The sequence below is a fragment of the Sinocyclocheilus grahami genome, unplaced genomic scaffold (genome assembly GCF_001515645.1).
Source record: "Sinocyclocheilus grahami isolate Dianchi unplaced genomic scaffold, SAMN03320097.WGS_v1.1 scaffold545.1, whole genome shotgun sequence".
In the NCBI taxonomy this organism is placed as follows: domain Eukaryota; kingdom Metazoa; phylum Chordata; class Actinopteri; order Cypriniformes; family Cyprinidae; genus Sinocyclocheilus; species Sinocyclocheilus grahami.
Window position 1 is genome coordinate 1,863,823 of NW_015505724.1, and position 6,661 is coordinate 1,870,483.

Sequence of the window (6,661 nt, forward strand, 5' to 3'; positions counted from 1 at the left end):
GCTGCTGCTCCCCGCCCCCTTTTCCAGAATAGAGCTGCCATTACAACTTGGACCTGCTAAAAACATCTGTTTTGGATCTGATTATCATGTTTATCGCGCTGAAATCATGCGTTTTAAACCATATTAGTTTAAACTTCTGATATAAGGTTTTCTGAGCACACACATCCAAAGCACGCAGACAGAAAGCGGCTGTCACAGCATGTGAGTACTAAACTAAGTTCTCATTCACACACAAGTTTACGTTAAAAACACACACCAGTTACAAAAACAGTCGGTTATGTCTGTGAAGGTAAACTGCTGGGAAATAAATTGCATGTTTATTTTAGATCTATGTGGCCGCAGCAATATACAGTAAATAAATCAATAAATCCACTGCTGTCTTGTCTTCTCTGAGGCTGGTAATCTAAATAGTGTTCTGTGCAGCTAATGATAGAACAGTTAGCATGTTTTGCTCAAACTTTCACCATGGCATTAGAATTGGTACACCATTGTCGCTTGCAAAATTAAAATGACGGCGCCGTGGGTGGAAACGTGCAGATTAAGGGGCGGTAATATCAGTGTTCAAATTGTGGGGGGTCTGGGGGGGGGGGGCCCAGACCTCCCATAATCATTAAGGGGGCCCCCATAACACCCCAAAAAATATACTTGGGGGGGTCCCCTGGTTTTTCAATAAAAGTTTAATACTTAAAATTAAGTTTCGATTGCTGTATTAAATTTAGACCTGCTTATGTTACATAATATTTTATTTTTACAGCATTACTCATTGTAACCAATTCACACACGATTCTGTTGAGCTGAGGAATGCAGTAGCCAATCAGAGGCGTTCAAACTAGTCATCACTGAAACTGTTTTTTTCAGACTGAAACTCGCAAATTCCCTCATCATAAACAACAAAGTGCAGATGTACGATGTAAGTTAGAGATTAATTTATCATACAGTGTATGGACCGCTTCATTGATTATAAGAGGAGTTATGAGTGCTTAAACACTAGCTAGAGTGTATGCTCATTTAGAATGCTCCCAAAATTCAAGATATGGGGGCAGAAAATGTATATATTTATATCATTTCATATAGTTGATCAATATCACAGAGTGCCATTTAAAAAAAAAATCACAAATGTGATATTGATTTTTATACAACAGTTCAATAAACAAGAAGTTAATATTAAGAGACTTACGTTTAAGACACCATATTGCCTATTTTTTGCTCTATTTCGCCAAACAAAAATGGTTCCAAACAAAGCAGCACTGTTTTGCGTCTAGTTCTTGAATGAATCAACCGTTTAAATGATTTGGTTCAATTGCAATTATCGACTCACTTATTAACAGTGACTTGCTGCCACCTACTGCTGGTTTTAATTTCACATTTTAAAATACCTTTTTATATATGTATTTTTTAATCATTTTAAATATCAGTATTCAATGTTTTAAGATTACAATATCAAAACTTTATTTATGCATTTGTAACTGCAGGTTAACCCCTCGGGCTAGCATTCATGCCTTGCATTAAACAGTGTGTATATGCATCTAAATGCCACTTTAGATGCAGCTCCTGTGTTTTCTCTGCATTGCATGAATTTTGTTGATAATGATTTTATTTGTTTGGTAAGAGGCCCAAATGGCTTATTATTGCAATTGACTTTATTGATTAAATGTAAGAATTTGACACACTTCTAGAAAAAATGGCTTTACAAAGGTAAAAATGGCCATAAAGGGTAACAATAATGTTAAACTTGTTGGAAAAGATTAATTTCTGTCACTGCTGTGAACTGACCACCACACAGAGTCAGCAACACACTCAGCAAAATATCGTCTGATTTTCGATCGTTATCGATAAAATCCCAGAAAATATAGAGATATCACTTTTTGTCAACATCGGCACACCCCTAGGCTAGATGTTTAGATGTTGGTTGGTAGATGCACTGGGGACCTGGTTATAGCACTTAAAAGCTGGAAAAGTCCGATTTTCATGATATGTCACCTTTAATAGAAATGTTATTCTGTATAAAGAACACGTGAGAATACAGGCCGTTTCACACTGAGCGCGATGCGAAAAAGCGAGGCGAATCGCCGATGAACGTTGCTTTCACACCGAGCACGAAACGATTGATCACCTTCAGCTAATTCACGCCTGCACGCTAGGTGGTACCGACCAGCAATGCATTTTTACTCAGATATGTATTTCATATATGGATTTAACATCGTCCACTGCTCAATATACAGCATTAAATATAGCTAAATAAAGTTTGGTTCTACGCCAGAAACACAAACTAGATTACATTTAGTCATTTTATAGATTAAAATATAAATAAGTACAATTAGCACCAAGCCACATTTGAACATTTATGTGATTATTGTTTTTGCTTAAAACCCACTATAATCCATCATCAAGTGCTTATAATAACTTCCGATTGTGATCTATAGCTGATTTTGATTCTATAATAGGCAGACACTCTTTGTAGGCTGTTTAATAACGCCACACTGCTTGTCATATAAAATTACCATGAGCTGCATACAAAACACATACAGAAAATATATCGTCATAATCATGTCTATTTGCTTTCATATTTCATGTGTAGGAAACTGTTTCACTCGTTTTTTTTAAAACACGGAAGATCTAGAGAGTTAACGCACTCTGACTCATAACACTTGCGCACGTGGAAGAAAACGGACACTCCAGATCACATAATTCAATGGAGAATTGAGAAATTATATTAAGAACATGTGAGAATAAATCTGTTATCAGATACCAAAGATAACAGGAACTGGGCATCCACTCTCTTCTCTCTACCGGGATACTCTTCTTCGGTGTTTGTTTACACTGGTTTTCGAAACAGCGCCACCACTCTCACCCTTTTGTGCAACAGCAGCTGCTCTGGGCATGTGATCTAAACTCACGTTTCATCGTGGAGCGACGGGGAAAAAATCGACACACAGGACGAAAAAAATATCCTCGCTTTTTCGAACCTCGAATGATCGCGTCTGGTGTGAATACCCCCCATATGTATGGGATTACCTTTGTGCCAATTAAAATGAATGTAATTTTTCAAGAATTTTATGAAAATTTTAATTGAAACTGAATAAAATGTACGGAGCCCGGGAAGTAACCTGTAGGAGAAAAAAAACAATCCGTGGCGACGCAGTTTTGCAATCCGTCCCCTCAGTTTATAAACCGTGCTTACGAATTCTTAAACTGTTCCCTCGGTTTAACAAATCGTGCCCACGGATTAATAAACCGTACTCACGAATTTCCAATCCGTGCGCTCAGATTTTGTAAACCGTACCTTCGGTTTTTGAATCCGTACCCACAAATTCATAATCTGTGCGCTCGCTTTCGCAATACGTTCCCTCCGGTTTGTAAACTGTACTCACGGATTCATGCAGTAAGCTCCTATGTAGCCTACATGTTAACAAATCATATTGTATATTGTTTTATTGCATATTATTATGTGGAATAGGCCTACAGCAAATAGTCTTAAGTGATGTCTATCAATTGTAACGGTACGAGGTGGAATACAACGATTTAATAAGAAAGATGTGCATCAAAATCTTTGTGATAATCTTAGCATTTGATTATTATTGTATAATAAGCCTGGCTTTGTGACTGACTTTGGAGTAATTTGTTCCTCTTTTGCAAGTCGTTTTGGATAAAACCTTCTTCTAAATGCGTATGTAACCTTAATTTATAGGCTAAAGAAATGAGTGCACTTAAGACAGTAAAATGTTTGTCATAAAATAATTCATGAATGCTTTATTTTTAAATAACATTTTACAGTTTTGGAGCTGTGTTTGTGTACTATTCATTCTTAACATATTTCATTCATTCACAGACGTATTTAGGTGATTTTATTATACTAAGCTTTTCCCCCCAGAGTTAGATGCATGCGTCACTGTTAAAGTTATTATTAAATAATTAGGCCTATTATAACATTGCATGCAGTTAGAGAGCAAAGGAATGACAACTTGATTAATTGTTTTGACAGCAATGTCCATCACCTCATTTAAGGGCACTGACATTTCTTTGGCTGCGAGGCTTTCACGGTGTAAAAAGCAGTGAACCCATGTCGCCTCAGGTGCTCTGTCCAAAATTTTCTTCACAACCCCACTATGTTTGCCAGTCATTGAGGCCGCGCCATCCGTGCAAATGCCTATGCAATTCTTCCAATCCAGCCCATTCTGTGCGAAATAGCCATCGAGGCAACGGAAACACTCATCTGCTGTCGTCCGTGTTGGGAGCTCATTACACATTAGTAGATCCTCATGTGTTGCACCTTTCCAGTTGTATCGTACAAATGCAAGCAACAATGCCATCTTTGAAATATCTGTTGATTCGTTGATTTGAATGGCAAACAATCCAAGCAACGGGGTAAACAGCTGCTAGTGCGTGTAACATTACGTAAAGAGAGTAGGACCTTGTCCAATAAGAGATGTTCGCGGCAGCGACAAATTATTGTGATAGGACAGTTTAGAAACAGCGTTAGAAAGTTACGACAATAATGATTCAACATGCGACATTTGAAAATATGATTTGTTGGAGGTCAATGAGCCTTTTGTGAAGCGCACTTACTGTGCCGGTGTAACACCGAGAACACAGAGAAAGTCTCGCGACCCCCTATTGAATGATCCTCGACCCACTAGTGGGTCGCGACCCACTGGTTGAGAAACACTGGCTTGACTGAGACCTTTCTTTCTGTGTGGGTCTCTGGAATTGTCAGTCAGCTGTCAACAAAGCACACTTCATTTCGGCTTTTTCTTTACAATCCACACTCAGCATCTTGGGCTTGACTGAGACCTGGATTCGTCCAGAAGACTCGGCAACCCCAGCTGCTCTAGCTAATGAAATAACAATTACTGTAACAGCTCCAAATTCTAGCCACTTTCCTAGAGGAGCTGGATGGGCTGCTGTCCTCATTCCCGGAGGATGGCAGTCCACTTTTATTCTTTGGCGTCTAAAACATTAATCTGGACAAGCCTTATGCTACAGACTTCCATTCACTCCTTGCTTCATTTGATCTCAAACAACTTACCACTACAAGCACGCACAAATCAGGCAACCAACTTGACTTAATTTACACACGCAATTGTATTGCAGACAACATTTCGGTAAAACCCCTACACATCTCTGACCATTTTTTTTCATTACATTTCAACTACATTTTGTTACCTGTGCACCACCAACCCTATACCGGTTACTTTTAGACTAAACTTACTCTCCCTTTCCCCCTCCCATCATTCTTCTGTAGTATACTCCTCTCTTCCCTCACCTACTCATTTCTCATCGCTGGATGTGAATGCAGCAACTGACACTTTATGCTCTACTTTAACCTCTTGTCTTGACAATATTTGTCCTCTCTCCTCCAGGCCAGCACGGGCTGCCCCTTCTAACCCCTGGTTATCCGATGTTCTTTGGGATCATCGAAGCAAACTCAGGGCAGCAGAGAGAAAATGGCACAATTCAAAAGATCCAACAGACCTGAGTATGTATCAGTCTTTGCTTTCATCTTTCTCTGCTGAAGTCCATACTGCCAAATCTTCATACTTCCACAACAAGATCAACAGCGCTCCAGACACACATAATCTCTTCAAAACTTTCAATTCTCTCCTCTGTCCCCCTCCACCACCTCCCACCACTTCTATAACAGCTGATGATTTTGCCACATTCTTCACAGACAAAACAAGAACAATCAGTAGTCAATTCTCAGCCCCCCATACACAGGACTTCAAATCAACCACACCCACTGCTAAAACTCCCATCTTCTCCTTCTGTCCTCTCACTGAGGCAGAAGTATCAAAACTTCTCCTCTCCAGCCATCCTACAACATGCCCTCTGGACCCAATCCCCTCACACTATGCTGATGACACAGCTCTATCTCTCATTTCAACCAGATGATCCAACGGTAGCTGCACGGATCTCAGGCTGCCTGGCGGACATCTCGGCATGGATAAAAGAACATCACCTACAGCTCAACCTGGCAAAGACTGAGCTTCTGGTCTTCTCTGCCACTCCAACTCTACACCATGATTTCACCATCCAGCTAGGTTATTCTACAATTACCCCATCGACTTCGGTCAGAAATCTTGCCGTTAAGAGGTCGTTATCAGGATACTCACGGTACATTTTCTTGATTTAGCCCAATCATTACAGGACCTGGTTATCTACATACAGTTACAGTCTTCAATTAGATCATATTTGCTTCAATTAGTTCACATTTTCCCACAGCACACTAAATGTACTGTATCTGACAATGGCCGATGCCATTTTAGAAGCGCGCTGTCAATCACGGCACTGTCAACTTTAGCAATGTAAAGCCTTTTTACCATGCTTTTTCTGTGTCCAGATTTGACTGTAATAATAATGCAAAAATGGTCACTTCAGATGAATATTTGGGGGGGGGGGGGACAAACTTTGACAAAAAGAAGTTTTTAATAATGCCTAAATATATATCCAAATGCAAAACCTAATACATGCAAATAATTATGACTGAAAATAGTTTCCAGTAACTAGTGTATACACAGTCATGGGCTATACAGCCATCTAATGGTTACACAACGGTATTACAGATGATAAATGGTGCATCATTTTGAGGTATTTAGTACTAAGTTAATACTAATATATAACTAGTGAATAAATAAATAAATAAATAAATAAATATATATATATA